This window comes from Dermochelys coriacea, chromosome 5 (genome assembly GCF_009764565.3).
Source record: "Dermochelys coriacea isolate rDerCor1 chromosome 5, rDerCor1.pri.v4, whole genome shotgun sequence".
In the NCBI taxonomy this organism is placed as follows: Eukaryota; Metazoa; Chordata; order Testudines; family Dermochelyidae; genus Dermochelys; species Dermochelys coriacea.
In genome coordinates this window covers 17,306,819-17,322,198 of record NC_050072.1, presented here as the reverse complement: position 1 = coordinate 17,322,198, position 15,380 = coordinate 17,306,819, and the positions used below count along the sequence as shown (strand labels likewise).

At 44.1% G+C, this 15,380-nt stretch overlaps 1 long non-coding RNA gene across 2 annotated transcripts in view; it reads left to right on the top strand.

Annotated features, from left to right (window-relative positions):
- The first annotated feature begins 2,186 nt into the window (after positions 1-2,186).
- LOC122460219 overlaps positions 2,187-15,380 on the top strand; it is a 92,980-nt gene continuing 79,786 nt past the window's right edge. The window contains exons 1-2 of one of the 2 annotated variants that reach the window (XR_006281376.1): positions 2,187-2,528; positions 7,774-7,827. This is a non-coding gene — a long non-coding RNA (uncharacterized LOC122460219). The remainder of the gene's footprint in view (positions 2,529-7,773; positions 7,828-15,380) is intronic. The other variant, XR_006281377.1, reaches the window with a different exon arrangement.

Here is a 15,380-nt window from a genome sequence, read left to right as displayed (position 1 = left end):
ATGTTGTGAAGGCCAAAAGAATAACTGGGTTCTAAAAAAGAATTAGGTAAGAATTAGGAAGATAGGGCCATCAATGGCTATTAGCCAAGATGGTCTGGGAACAAACCCTGGGTGTCCCTAAATCTCTGACTGCTAGAAGCTGGGACTGGATGGCAGGAGGTAGATCACTCAATAAATTGCCCTGTTCTATTCATTCTCTCTGAAGCATCTGGCACTGGACAATGTTGGAAGACAGGATACCAGGGCCATTGTTCTCACCCAGTATGGCCATTCTTATGTGATGCCTGCAGGGCATCTGATACTTGAAGTCTTTTCTCTGCCTTTTAGTAAACCAGGGAGTAAGCCTAGGATGTTGGAGAGACATGAGCATTCTCTGAGCCTCCTGCAGTGTCAGTCTCCAGCTCCTGACTACCATATACTATATGGTGACTGTGTGGTGTGGAATTAGGCTTGCCCTACAGGAAGGGGTAGGTTGGGGGAAGTATGAAGTTGCCCTAAGGTGAACATACCCATTCAGGGTTCAGAGTAGCTTTCATAACCACAGTGCTGAGGCAGGCTATGGAGTTCCTCTGTACTGTGAAAGCTCTTACCCCTTTTTAATCTGAACAGTTAGCCAATATTCTGGGTCTTGCAGGTTGTTCTCACTGGGGGGAGAAATTGATGATGGAATGAGGTATTTCATGCAATCCTGTTTATTTACACAGAAATGCACAAATGCATTTGCTGAACACAGCAGCAGTCAAACAGGAGACAGTTTTTTGCTTACAACTCCAAACCTCTTTCTCTAGCCAGCACTTGCCCAAAAATCTCTGTTAGCTTTCACTCAGCGTCACACAGCAAGTACGTTTCTGTCTGCCTTTGGCTTTCTGCTGCCTTCTCTGTTTGCTTCTGGGGTGTTTCTACCTGCCTCTGCACACATGCACATACATATACATAGCTCCACCAGAACAATACCCAGCCCTCTGCATTTGCATTCAGCCCTCAGTGAAACTCTAACCCACATAGCTCAGTTCCTGACCAGCCTTGCATGTGGCCTGTTTTTTGGGTGGTGGCTTCTATCGTTTCAGCTATTTTTACTCCAAAAAGGAGTTTAATTGCTTCTTGCACTCCTCCTGAATGAAGGACAGCAATTACACCCATCAGCTTCAGTGAGGTTTCACTCAACCCCTGGTATAACAACAAGCCATTCTGAAAAGGCCTGGGACTCTTACCTTTTTAAAAATTGACAAATTTCAACACCACAATGTCATTCCATCCATTGCTGTCAATAAGCACCCCTATATTTGCCCTGGCTGTAGGACACCCTGCAATTGAGCTGTTATCCTGTCCCCCTTTTTTTGTGGGAAGTCCTTATTGAACTGGCCGTTCATTATTATTTTTTATTAATATTTGTATTACCATGCTGCCTATACGCCCTAGTCATGGACCAGGCTGTTATGCTAGGTGCTGTACAAACACAGAACAAAAATGGGCTAATAATGTAAAGCAAAAGAGACAATCATTGGATTCAACTTAAAACTGAATGGAGAACAATAATGGTAGATTTCCACTGCAGTGTAAGCCCAGGCTCAAACTCAAGCTCCAGCCTAACCCCTTTCCATCTACACATAAATCGCACTAACCCAGGGCTCGAACCCAGGGTCCAAGCCCAAGTTAAGCTGTCACCCAGAGTTCGAGCCCTATTGCTTTGCAGTGTAGACACAGCCCTGCTTGATTTGTGTCCTGGGAATCAGCCAGAAGTATCCCACAATCCCATGGGCTGACTTCCTTTGTCCTCTATCCCAACAATCTCCAATCAACTCAACTGAAAACGGAAGCCACCGCTGCCCTGCTGGTGTACATCAGCTGCTCTGTAATCAGTGTTAACCCATTGTCTTCTGATCACCAAGCTGCAAACTCCCCATCAGAAAGCCTTCTGAGTTTGCAATGGAGACTGAATAGAGCAAGCTTTTTGCAAAGCGTGCTGCTTCATGGTCACGGAGCATAGTCAAATTTTAGTGAATCTCTGATGTGAGGCCAGTAAAACTGTGGACTTTAACAAAAGTACCAGGAATGACTACAGGTGCCAGCAGACAGCTGAAAAGCTGGCAGCTTTGCAAATTTTCCGGACTAGTGACCAGTGCAGAGAGCATATTAAGAAAATGAAGAGTGAGTACTGGAAAACCAGGGACTAAAACCGCACCTCAGGCAACTCTCCAATCTCATTCTCATTTTATGAGTTTGATCAGGTGCTGGGCATTGCACCCAGCATGGAGCCAACTATGGTGCATGATGACCTGGTCAGCCAGGATGATGTGCTGCTGGCCCCTGAATCCAGCATGGGGGCTGATGTGAGTCAGAGCAGGAGCTGAGTGGGAAGCATAAAGTGACTCTGTTTTTGACACCAGTCCCAGAGCAGGCTGTGGAACAGGAGCAATCGCAAATTCTAACTCCCTACCTGGAAAAGCTGTTTGATCCGTGCCCTGAGGAATACCCCACTGCCAAGTCTGCAGCAAACCCGGTGGAGACAGAAGCCGCCCCAGAGCCCAGTAAGTTTCTGACTCCAATTTAAAATTATTACTACAGTAATGGTAGGGATTTCCGCTCTAAGAACCAGAGCAAAAGTTATGAGAAGCCCCAGCTACCAGCGTGTGTGTATCCGCTAATGGCAGATTGTATCACGGCACCTTGGCGTTCCCCCCCCCCCTTCTCCACACCACATGGTGTATAAAATGCTGACTGAGAATTGCAAACAGTAAGAAACAGCTTTGAAGAGTATTTTTACTGTAATGTCACAGATGTTTGTGATTGTCATTCATGTTGTCCTTTAAGTAATAACGGCTTAAATTGTGCTGCTCTGTAACCACTCAATAGGCTATGGAGCCACCTGGAAACAGGGAAGTCAGTGTGAGTGTTTGGGAAACTGTGTTCTATTTCCAAATCTAGACCATTTCAGTTAGAGGCAGTTCATAGGTGACAACATCATTTCTCCCAAGTACGAATGGGGTGTCAGCTTTTCTCCAGAAATGTGCTGGGGGACAGGAGGGAGGCAAGAGGCTGAGTGTTTGCATGCCGCACTAACAGTGTAAGCCATGTGTGAGCTAGTGCAGTATCCTGTTAATTCTCTCATGGATTCTGACCCAATCTTGGTAGCTGATGGCTGCAAATTTTTTCCTGAATAACGAACTCCACATAGCTAGTCACACTGCGGGGAAGGCGTATTTTCCAGGACAAGCTTGGTAGTTGACGAGGCAACTCCACTCACAGATGTGCTGTTCAGTCACTGCCTACACTGCAGGTATCCTACCAGCAGCTTGGAATAACATCTCCCTTTGTCAGTAGGGCGCTGTGACGGGTGTACTGGCCCCACACTGGACAAGGAGGGGTTAACGGCACACTGTGGGCTGAGGAAGCCACGCCCCCTCGCCTCTGCTGGCCATACTCCAGTTGGAACAGCAGTATAGAAGGGAGTAGCACAGCTCACTCTGGACTGATGGCCCAAGAGGGAGGATGTAGGCTCCTGTGTGGGAGCAGGAGACCAAGCTCACTAGGATCTGGATAGACAGCTACCTGTGGACACCCAGGAGACAGCGAACTCCTGGGAGCTTCATTGGACAGATCTGGAGACACAGACTGCACCACTGGAAGACATGGCAGGAAGTAGCCTGGGGGAACTAGACATTGATCTGGTTGTAGAACTGAGCAGTAAGTCAGTGTGTTTCAGTTGGATCCCTGCTGACCTAGTGGCAAATGCACTTGCTGCTGACAGGGTCCTGGGCTGAGACCCAGTGAAGTAGGGAGGGCCCTAGTCTTCCTATGCTGGTCACACACATACCCTGGGTGGTGACCCACCATCTCTGACCACTAGGCTGCACTGCCCTGCTAAGGAGGACAGCCGTATTGACTCTGGCCACTAGGTGACACAGCCCTGCAAGAGAGGGCAGCTATATTGACCTTGGCCACTGGGCCATACCACCTTGTGAGAAAGGGCAACTATATTGACTCAGATCACTAGGCCAGACTACCCTGAGGCCAGGAGGACTGAGCCATGAGTCTACAATGCCCTTGCCGGCCCCAAAAGAGGAATGGGTGTACTTGCCCTGTGACACACACCACAAGAACAGTTCTGTCCCCCAAAATGTGAAAGGCCTGAAATGATTGGAAAAAACCTTTTGTAGCACTAGCCACCCTCCCCACATAACAAATAGTTACACAATTGAAATGTTCTATACAAATGTTACATTTCAATACTGAACCAATATATATGGTGAAGAGGATGCTTTGGTCCACGTACTCTGACTGGACACAGCCTGGTTAATGGTGGTCACAGAAGAACAGAGACAATGGTACAGTTACATTTTCAAGCTTTTTCTATGTCCTCGAGATTCCAGAACTAATTCTGTGCTCCACGGCTGAACAGCTTTAGACAATAACCCTCTGTTTCTTAGCCTAATTTCAGGCCCCTCCATCTTTGCTGCCTGCTGTCCAGCAAGAATTTGATCCCTGGTTCAATGTACCTTCACAGACCATTCCAAAGGAAGCATTTCTGTGATGAAGTTATGGCCTGAGCTCATGAGAGGGTAGACCAGCAGGTCCAATAGCAGGAGCTGAGGGTTGCAAGACTGGAGCAATGGCATGCTGTGAGTCAGGAGGAAAAGCTGGGGCTCACAGAACAGCTGCAAGGCAGGATTTCAGTGAGGGAGCAGGCTCTTGCAAAGCAGTTTTTGGAACAGGAACTGCAGCTAAAGGAGGAGGACAGAGAGAACTGTTTGAGCGCCTCATCTCCAACTGGAAAAAACACTGGCTCCTGCTGCCTCCCCCTCCCGCACCCCCAGCCTGATCCCCCTGCAACATATCCTCAGTCCAGAAGTAGCTTAGACAGCTCCATGTTGGGGCAGCCCATGCATTCTGGCCCCATAAGCAGCTGGGCAGGGCAACTAAACCCCTTCCTTCAGCAGCCTTCCTTCTTGAACCCCCTTCTGGGGATACCTCCCTCCCTTCCTGGCACTAAGCGTGCTCAAAATTAGGAAAGAGGGGTAAGGAGATCATGGGGGACATATAGCTTTGGGGGGTGGGCCAGGTTTGCCATATTTCCTGTGCTGTGTTTTTTGGGGGGGCAAATATTCTTCTGTTGCCCATGTTGGGGTTCTATAATATCAGCTGGCCTGCCCAGCACTGGGTGACTGTTGCACTGTTTTAATACATTTTTACAAATAAAGTCTGTCATGTCATCAAGAAAGTTTATTGCTATCACTCTATTACATGATACCATCATGCTTTGAGATAATAAAGCTGAAACAATAATCAAACAATTGTGCATTACTAAGCAATGTTCCTCTATTTTCTTGCTGAGGGTACTGATTCAGTGGTCCCTGGGTGCCATAGGTCCACTCAGGGGGAAGTGGCTCATCTCTGGCTTCAGAGATTGTGAAGAGCACAGCAAGCCACAGTAATGTGGCCAGCATGGATGGCCCTGGCATCTAAATGGGTCTGTAGACATCTCCAATGGGATTTAAGTCGGCCAAAAGCACATTCAACAACCATTCTACACCTCCTGGGAGAGTAATTAAGCCGTCTTTTGCCAGGGCCTTTGAAATCAGGGTCTGGTTTCATAAGCCAAGGTGAAAGGGGACATGTAGGGTCCTCCAAAACAACGTTGGGGACAATAACACTGTTTATGAAAATGTCATTTAGTGGGAATAGTTTCCCAGCCTGTCCAAGAATATAGATGCCTGAGAGATGAAAAACTCTGGCATCATGAACTTTCCCAGTGCAGCCACCACTGACATTCATAAATTGGCTTCTGGGGTCCACAAGGGCCTGCCTAACAATTGAGTAGTACCCTTTGCAGATTATGTGTTCATGTGGTCCTTGAGGAGGGCAACCTAGGGGCACATGAGCCCCATCAATAGCCCCAGTGCTATTTGGAAAGCCCAGTTTCTCAAATCTAGCAATTACCTCCATTGTATCTTTAATGGGCACCACACACCCAATTGCCTCAGCAACCTCCGCCACCACTTTTCTCACACTCAATCTTCCAACACTGAAGGTTAGCAATTACCTGTAGTAGTCTGGGGTAGCCAGCTTCTAGACAGTTAGAGTAACTTGCTTCTGGACCAGCAAGGGTGCCCTCATGCATGTTTTTATGCTAGAGGGTCAGAGCAAGCTGCGCACAAAGCTCCAGACATGGAGCTTTCTTCATGCAAAAGTTCTGGACCTTCTGCTGAGCATCCCAGGTCTGCATGGTGATGTGCTCCCACCCAGTCTCATGGCCCTGCACCAGAAACACCAGCCTACATCAGGGACATCAGCAGCTATGCCAGTTGTACTGAGCAGTATTTGTCAGTGCAAGTCTGCCATGCCAGGGTACTCCTCCTGCTCCTTTATGAAATCTATGGGTCAGAAAATGCTGCCAAAATGTCCACCAACACCTACCACATGCATTACCCATTTCCTGATACAGGAGTGAAAGCACAAGCAAGAGAACTACTTCAAAAGGTGCATCCTCCATGTTGCTGGCTCTAGCAGCTGGGCTCGCACAGACCAAATTGTCTCCACAGCAGGCTGCATTGGTGGGTTGCTCTAATTTCCTGTAATGTGCAGGGAGGGCAGTAAAGTTTTCCCGCAGTGCACCATGGACAAAGGGCTACAGCAGCCCCTTTTCATGAGGACACTAGGGATTGTGTTTATGGTTGCTTTGACTCAGGTCTGTGTGCTGCAGTGTGGATGCCAGAGCCCCAGGTTCAAGCCCAAGTTAGAAACATCCTAACTTGGGGTTAAGAAACAGTGTAGACACTCAATCCCAGGGTTCTCCAACATGGGTCATCTGATTCAAGTCCCACGAACCCTGGACTTACAGTGCCATGTAGACATACCATAAAAGACCAGGAAATAGTGTGTGTTTTTCATGTGCTACATAATTAAAAACAAAGGAGGAGGACAAAGGAAGAGAAGTCAGTGTTTTAAAATGGAGGAACTGATGGAATTGTTGTCAGGGGAAGTTTTCAAGCCAAAGTTCAATGCTAAATGAAAGGATGTAACCTTTATGCATCCCTTTTGCATAGACAAAATTCTACAAATTGGTATTTGCATGTCTGACTGAGAATGGCAGAACTGGAGGCCTCTATGTGAAAAAGTAGGCTTTGCTCCATGCCATGGGTCTATATGGGGATTGCACATGGCTTAGCAGCTGTACAGGGCTGTGAAAATGTGGCTGTGTATTTTGAAGGTCCTAAATATTACAAATGAAGAGCACAATGACAATAAAAGTAACTAGAGCTAGAGCTTATTTCAGTGTGGATTCAATGAGTTTCTGCTTCAGGGACACTAAGTTATACGTTCCCTGCCTGCCACAGAAGTAGATTTCACTGGCGTTCTCCAGGGGACATATAGGGAGATGGTGTGGGGAATGAGCATATCGCCCACAAATGATAACATGGACGCAGCATGGCCAACTGGCCTGGCTGTGCATTGCCAAGACCATGTGTGAGATACAGGAGAGGGAAGCAGCAAGCCAGGTCTGCTATTCATCTCTAATTCAAAAGAACAGGAGTACTTATTTTGTTGTATAGGATGTTGATCAGGTGGTTTCACAGTTTCTTTGAGAGTGTGTGGCACAATCTCTCAGCATAGTCTGTAATCTACAGGGCAATCTACAATGTAGATTGTAATGGATTTTTTACCTTTAGTCCTTTTGGTATGATGTCCATCTGTTTGCAATTTTGTTGCATAGGATGTTGATCAGGCGGTTTCACAGGTGTTTTGTTGTTTTTTTTTTGCTTTTTGTGGATACAGACTAACACAGCTGCTACTGTGAAACATCTCTACAATTGGCAGTCCAGGCTGTTGGTAAATTGCCATTGTGACCTGGTGCTAATCCGCAGATAGGTGCTAAGGATTCTTTCACTGAGCTATGCTAAGCTTCCATGCTTGGCCTGTTCAAGCACTGTATGAAGACTGAGCCCCAAGATGAAGTCCTTGACCGTATCCCTTTCAGTTGTACAAGAGTAAAAAAACCACAGAACTGCACTGGTAGCCACCCTGAAAATATGTTTTTCAACTTAAAAGGCACTTGATTGCCTGATAATCTGGGATGTGCTATCATTATGAACCATGGGGTTTTCATTAGTCTTGGGAGGATGAACCCAACATTGAGATGACCCATTTCTCTCATTCTTATTTTAAAAAGCTACCCTGAATAATTTAAGTGTTGGTCTTAAAAAATCTGAAGTACTTTCGGAAAGAAAGCAGAAATGTTCCCCCATGCACTTCCTGCAAATATAGGTATATAGTTCATATTTGAATCTAAATACGTACAGTTGCTTCAAATGACATAAGGGCATTTTACAGTCACAAACAAGGAGGACCATTGGAAAGAAGTTGCAGATAGTAGGATGAGGTGTAGATGTTTCCCTACCAGCTTCACTGGCTTGATAGGTGTCTTGATACGTTATTAATATTAGAGCTGGGCAGAAAAATTCAAAGAAAACATTTTTCATTTCACTGGAATTTGCCAGTTTGCCAAAATTGAAACTTTTGCACAAAAAGGGGTTTTCTTCAGCGGTGTTCCAATGGAACCCAGCTTTTGCAATTTGCCAGCTTGCCTGCCCAGCTCCTTGGGAGCCCACTTACTGCTGGAGAGCCCAGGTGTCCAGAGACCACAGCTCTAGGGCAGTCCTCCAGAATAGACTGCTTAAGAATGGGCATCCTCAAGACTTCTGGGCCAGCTGGCTCCCCAGGCTGCCTGACTCCTGGGAGTCCGCTTCCCAGGGACTCAGCAACACACAGAGCCAGCTGGCCTGGCAGTCAAAGTCCTGTGGAATATCCAGCTCCCAAAGTCCCAGGCTTTAAGCTGCTGTAGAACCAGGATTTTCAGGCCCCCAGCAGCCCACCAGGCAGAATTCTGTTTCAAAATGAAGATTTCAATTTTGGAAAATTAAATTTTTTTAGATTTCTGTTACATGAAGAATTTTGATTTTTTTTTCATTCCAAATCAGAATAAAACCAACTTTTGAAATCTCAAAATCTTTCACAAAATGGAATTACTGTTGTCTGCCCTGCCTCAGTTAATATGTAACATGTATTTTAAGAAAACTACAAGCTTAATGCACACAGTAGTCCAAAGGGTCCAATTCTACTTGCCTTGCATAAATGAACTGCCCCACTGAGTTGTTTCAATTTTAACCACCTGGTATTTCCTTATTAAAATGTACTGAGGAATAGTCTTCCTAAGAAATTATTAATTATTATTATTTAGTAGTTATACTATGGGAGTGCCCAGTGGCCCCAGTCAGGATTAGGATCCCCGTTTGCTATGTGCCATATAAATACAAAGATAGGCAATCCCTGCCATGAAAAGCTCACAGCATAAGAAGGCAAGCAACATAAGATGGGTGGGTGGAGATGTGGGAGGATCAATTATACATAATTTGTTCATACATTGTCAATATTGCATACATATATTATCACCAGTGGAGAAAGCCAAAAAGTGAATGGTATGGTCAGAGCAACAGGAGGATGTTCTCAATAGCTGCATTGTGGGGAGGGGGAGGTGCAAGTGGGTGTCAGGCAAGCCAGAGAGGAGGAGGTTGCAGGGTTGTCACCTATTTGGTTTTTAAGCTGCCTGGCCAGTTTTTGTATGGCCTTGCTGGTTGCCAGTAAATAGATTTAATGTGCCTCCTTTTTCTGACTGGGAACCAATGTTCTCTGTTTCAGAGTAGCAGCCGTGTTAGTCTGTATTCGCAAAAAGAAAAGGAGTACTTGTGGCACCTTAGAGACTAACAAATTTATTAGAGCATAAGCTTTCATGAGCTACAGCTCACTCCCTGTGGCCATGCAGCAATCTTTTAACTTCCATGCACATCATATGGCTGGGAGCACAGCCAGCACGCAGGTCCTGCTCTGCATGCGGGGCCTCCAATCTTCTGAAACTGCAGCAGTTCCTCTCAGCCCCAGGCACCCGAAAGTGGGACATACCCGAGGCTCTCCAGCAGGGAGAGGTGAGGAGAGGGATGGGGGAAACCAGGGGATCCTGAGAGGGGACAGTAGGGGGCTCCCTCAAGGGCTGAGATGTGGGATGGAGGCCAGTGGGGGGTGGGGTCTGTTTCTTGAGGTGGCAATCCTAGGATGTTGTGGTAAACGAGACAGGAGGTGATGGCGAGAGAGTTTGAGCTGTTTGGACAGAAAGAAAAAGTCTGATTTTTTTTTAATTTGTTAGAAATGTAATGGAGGAAGGAGCTGGAGGAGCTGGATGCCAGATGCTCTCTGAGGTCATAGCAAGGAGGAGTCAAAGATGACTCCCAGTTAAGCAGGCCACTCGTCCAGTTTTAAGCCGGACAGTCCTGAGGTGTTGGATGGGGGATGCCATTTTGAAAAGCACACCACCCTGCCCCCCATGGCATGATCTCACACCCATGCTAGTGGGAGATGGGGTGAGATGGGATGGTCTTCAAAACGGTGTCCCCCGTGCTGCATGACCTTACACATTCATGCCAGTAGGGGCAGGCTCACATAGGTATAGATGGGCCCATGCCATTGCCAAAAGTACTAGAATGTCCAATATTTTGGGAACGCATGAATGGCCACTGTACTCCCAGTTTACAGGCCTGAGAATGGTGGTGTGTCAACAGGGACCGAGAATGTGGGAGGGTTTCAGGAGTAAGATTAGATGTTCCTTTTTCTCCATGTTATGTTCTCAGCTCCATGTTAGCTGAGTGTGAGCTACCCAGAAGGAGAGATCATCAAGACAGGCTGAAATGTGGGATTTGGGGCACAAAAAATCTTGGGTAAAATTAATCCCAGGTGAAATTCACCAGTTCTGCCAGTCCATTAGAATATGATATGTCCATTTTCCAGTCCTGTTCGGTAAGATCATCTTGGTTTTAATTAAAAATGCCTGTAGCACAGCTTTCGTTTCTGTAGCCTGAGAGATATTCTTAATGGACAAACTTTCAGCTCCAAAATAGCCTCTCCTATTAAATCTAATTTAAATGCATAAGTTAAAATTCCTAAATAGACATATTACCGAGATTTAAAAAGACACTTAATGTGTGTTAAATACAATAAATTCCAGGGAATGAATAGTAATATATGTTTTAGGAATCATGGTGTAATAGATGATGATACAAAACCTATTACTGATCTAATAATTAGCAGGCAATTACTGTCGCTGAATGTTAATGAAATATGTCAGGAAGCAAGGTTTATATTATACATTTAGACGTAGCAACCAGTGATTTTTTTCGTGTGCGCCAAACTTGAGACATCTTAACAGGGCCAGATTTTGAGAAAATGCACAGCATGTGCTCTCACCAAATCATGCCCATTGAAGGCATCTCAAGAATGGAAAAACCCAATATCACTAGTGATTTTTTTAAAATGTAGGTCAATAGAACAATAAGTGTGCATGTTGAATAGGAAGTGGAGCTGTTTTGTACCAGAATACTAGTTATTGTGTATTGAGTAACTGGTGGTCAATCATGCTATCTTGTAAGGTGAATGATTTAGATAAATATATGTCAGCATTTCATAGAATCATAAAATATCAGGGTTGGAAGGGACTTCAGAAGGTCATCTAGTTCAACCCCCTGCTCAAAGCAGGACCAATCTCCAACTAAATCATCCCAGCCAGGCCTTTGTCAAGCCTGACCTTAAAAACTTCAAAGGAAGGAGATTCCACCACCTCCCTAGGTAACACATTCCAGTGTTTCACCACCCTCCTAGGGAAAAAGTTTTTCCTAATATCCAACCTAAACCTCCCCCACTGTAACTTGAGACCATTACTCCTTGTTCTGTCATCTGCTATCACTGAGAACAGTCTAGATCCATCGTCTTTGGAACCCCCTTTCAGGTAGTTGAAAGCAGCTATCAAATCCCCCCTCATTCTTCTCTTCCGCAGGCTAAATAATCCCAGTTCCCTCAGCCTCTCCTCATAAGTCATGTGTTCCAGTCCCCTAATCATTTTTGTTGCCCTTCGCTGGATGCTTTCCAATTTTTTCACATCCTTCTTGTAGTGTGGGGCCCAAAACTGGACACAGTACTCCAGTTTGATTGGAGACAACCAAATTTGCTTGGTAGAGATCAGTATAAACTAAATCTCCAATACCAAATGTTGCCCCATGTGCCACCTAGACTTTCAGTTGTATATTTCTTTTAATAAACTAGATTGTTTCTTTGTGTGTCAGTCTGCTGACTGTGAGGCCCAAATCCTTAAAGATATTTAGGCATCTATGAGAGTTATGCACCTGAATACCCATGTGGATCTGGGACTACATTACTAAACAGTTTTCTTCACCTATTGCAACACAATTGGATTGGAGTGCAACTGCTGAGATACAGGGTGCTAAAATGTCCAAGCGCATACAGATAATTTGAGGGGTTAGAAACAAATGAAAGCTAACACTAACATAAGAACATAAGAATAGGCATACTGGGTCAGTCAAAAGGTCCATCTAGTTCAGTATCCTGTCTTCCAACAGTGGCCAATGCCAGGTGCTCCAGAGGGAATGAACAGAACAGGAAATCATCAAGTGATCAGTCCCCTGTCACCCATTCCCAGCGTCTGGCAAATAGGGGCTAGGGACACCATCCCTGTCCATGCTGGCTCATAGCCATTGATGGACCTATCCTCCATGAATTTATCTAGTTCTTTTTTGAACCCTGTTATAATCTTGGCCTTCACAACATCCACTGGCAAGGAGTTCCACAGGTTGACTGTGCATTGTGAAAAAATACTTCCTTTTGTTTGTTTTAAACCTGCTGTCTATTGATTTCATTTGGTGGCCCCTAGTTCTTATGAGAAGGAGTAAATAACATTCCTTATTTACTATCTCCACATCAGTCATGATTTAATAGACCTCTATTATATTCCCCCTTAGTTGTCTCTTTTCCAAGCTGAAAAGTCCCAGTCTTATTAATCTCTCTTCATATGGCAGCCATTCCATACCCCTAATCATTTGTATGCCCTTTTCTGAACCTTTTCCAAGTCCAATATATCTTTTTTGAGATGGGGCGACCACATCTGCACTCAGTATTCAAGATTTGGGCATACCATGGATTTATATAAAGGCAATATGATATTTTCTGTCTTATTATCTATCCCTTTCTTAATGATTCCCAACATTCTGTTCGCTTTTTTAACTGCTGCTGTACACTGAGTGGATGTTTTCAGAGACCATCCACAATGACTCCAAGATCTCTTTCTTGAGTGGTAACAGCTAATTTATACCCCCATCATTTTATATGTATAGTTGGGATTATGTTTTCCAGTGTGCATTACTTTTCATTTATCAACAATGAATTTCATTTGCCACTTTGTTGCCCAGTTACCTAGTTTTGAGAGATCCTTTTGTAGCTCTTCAAAGTCTGCCAGGGATCTTGAGTAGTTTTGTATCATCTGCAAATTTTGCCACCTCACTATTTATGAATGTTAAATAACAAAATACTCCACCATCTTTTTAAGTCTTCCCTATATTAGAAAGAGTATTCATATTCTAACAATGGGTGTCAACAACAGGTGAACACAGTGTAACTATAAACATAGGCAGTGACAAACCACATTCAGCATTGGTGCAGACACAAGGATTAAAAACCTGCTAAAACAGATTGGTATTATTGCAACTGGGGTCCTTTTTGGCCATGGAGGAGGAGCCAGAATTTACCCCCTAAATCAAGTATATGAACAAAACTAGCTTAAAGGGCACCTGAGAGATCTCCAAAGATATTGAGCATTAGTATTATTAACAGGTAGATAGCTGATGATAGGCCTTGGATCAATGTCAGTTCAAACTGTCACTTTTTGGTAAAGTGATGGCTACATCGTAAGGTGACTGCTCTGTATTAAATTATTTCATTTGCAGGTTCAAGCGGATGATTGTGCAATGTCTTGTATTCCTGGAACTTTACAGATCCGTTCCTCATTACAAGCTTTTCTTCTAAAAAAAGGACAGCATGTTGTACCTTGGAAAAGATGTATTACAAGTAAAGATCGTTAATAATTAATTTTGCTTTGCTGTCCAATGTTCTTGTGGGTGCATCCCAACAATGTAGCCAAGGGAATAAGTACTAAATAGGAAGTCTTTAGTCAAGATTTGCTGAAAGTATAAGTGAACTAGTTGCCAGAACTTTTATTTTTAATTTCAGTATAAATTGAAGAAGATGTAGCAGTGAGTCCATTTGTATCAGCAACCTTCCCAACAGACTGGAGAGTAGGTTGTTGCATTTTGCACTGGGTATGGAGTCTCCTAGAAACTTTCCACTGGATCTTCCTACAGAGAGGTAGAGAGCCCTTTGTGAGCATTAATACAAATCAAGTCCCCTTTAAAAGTCATGAGGTCCACATTTGTGTTAAACATAATGCTGACTTTGTATCTCTCATAGTGGTGTATATTTTAGAAATAAAACCTTTGATTTCTTTGTCTTTTTGTAATTTTGAAAATATTTTTTTCCTGTGGTCTCTCTCACAAAGATTCCTAGTTTCTATGCAAAACCACACCCTCCCTAATGTGCAGAGGGTGAGTACAACATGGAGCTCATTGCAAGATAAAGGCTAATGATATTGTAGCATTGGGACTATTGGAAACCCAGAAGACATACAACTCTGTGCAAGCAATCCATACTGGTGAGAATATTCACCCAAAATTTGTCAAATGCTTTCATATAATAATTGAAGGAAGCTGCAATCTGCTTGGTAAAATTCAATAAGCAGAAGAAGGTGTCTGATGAATTATTCATTGTGATTTATTCACTATGCTCTTGGTAAGAGGGTGCTTGTTTTCAGTTTGCATTGGGTTACTTCCCTACATATTTAGTGTATTTGGATGCCCTTTGATTGGCAGGGGGATGTGGATCATTGTCAGAGAGATTGTGAAAGGAAGAAGGGTTTATAGATTCTGTATTTAATCTTTGAGTGGCTACTATTCCACAAGAAGGATCTGTTGTATGTCAGACAAAGGAAGTAATTACCCCCACTCTACTCAGGATTGATGAGGACTCAGCCAGAATATTCTTTCTGGTTTGGGGCACCACACACTTTAGGGAAGATGTAGACAAATTGGAGAAAGTCAAAAGGAAAGAAACAAAAATGAAAAAGGTTTGGAAAACCTGACCTATTGGAAAGCTTAAAAAAACCTGCATATGTTTAGTCTTGAGAAAAGAAAACTGAGGGGGGACCATTAACAGTCTTCAAGTAAGTTAAGGGCTGTTATAAAGAGAATGGAGATCAATTGTTCTTCAGTAGCCATGGAGGTAGAACAAAAAGTAAATGAAATAATCTGCAGCAAGGGAAATGTAGGTTAGATATTAGGAAAACCTTTCTAACTACAAGGATGGTTGTACTGGAATAGATTATCAAGAGAGTGTGGAATCCCTGTCATTGGAGGTTTTTAAGAATAGGTTAGACCAAC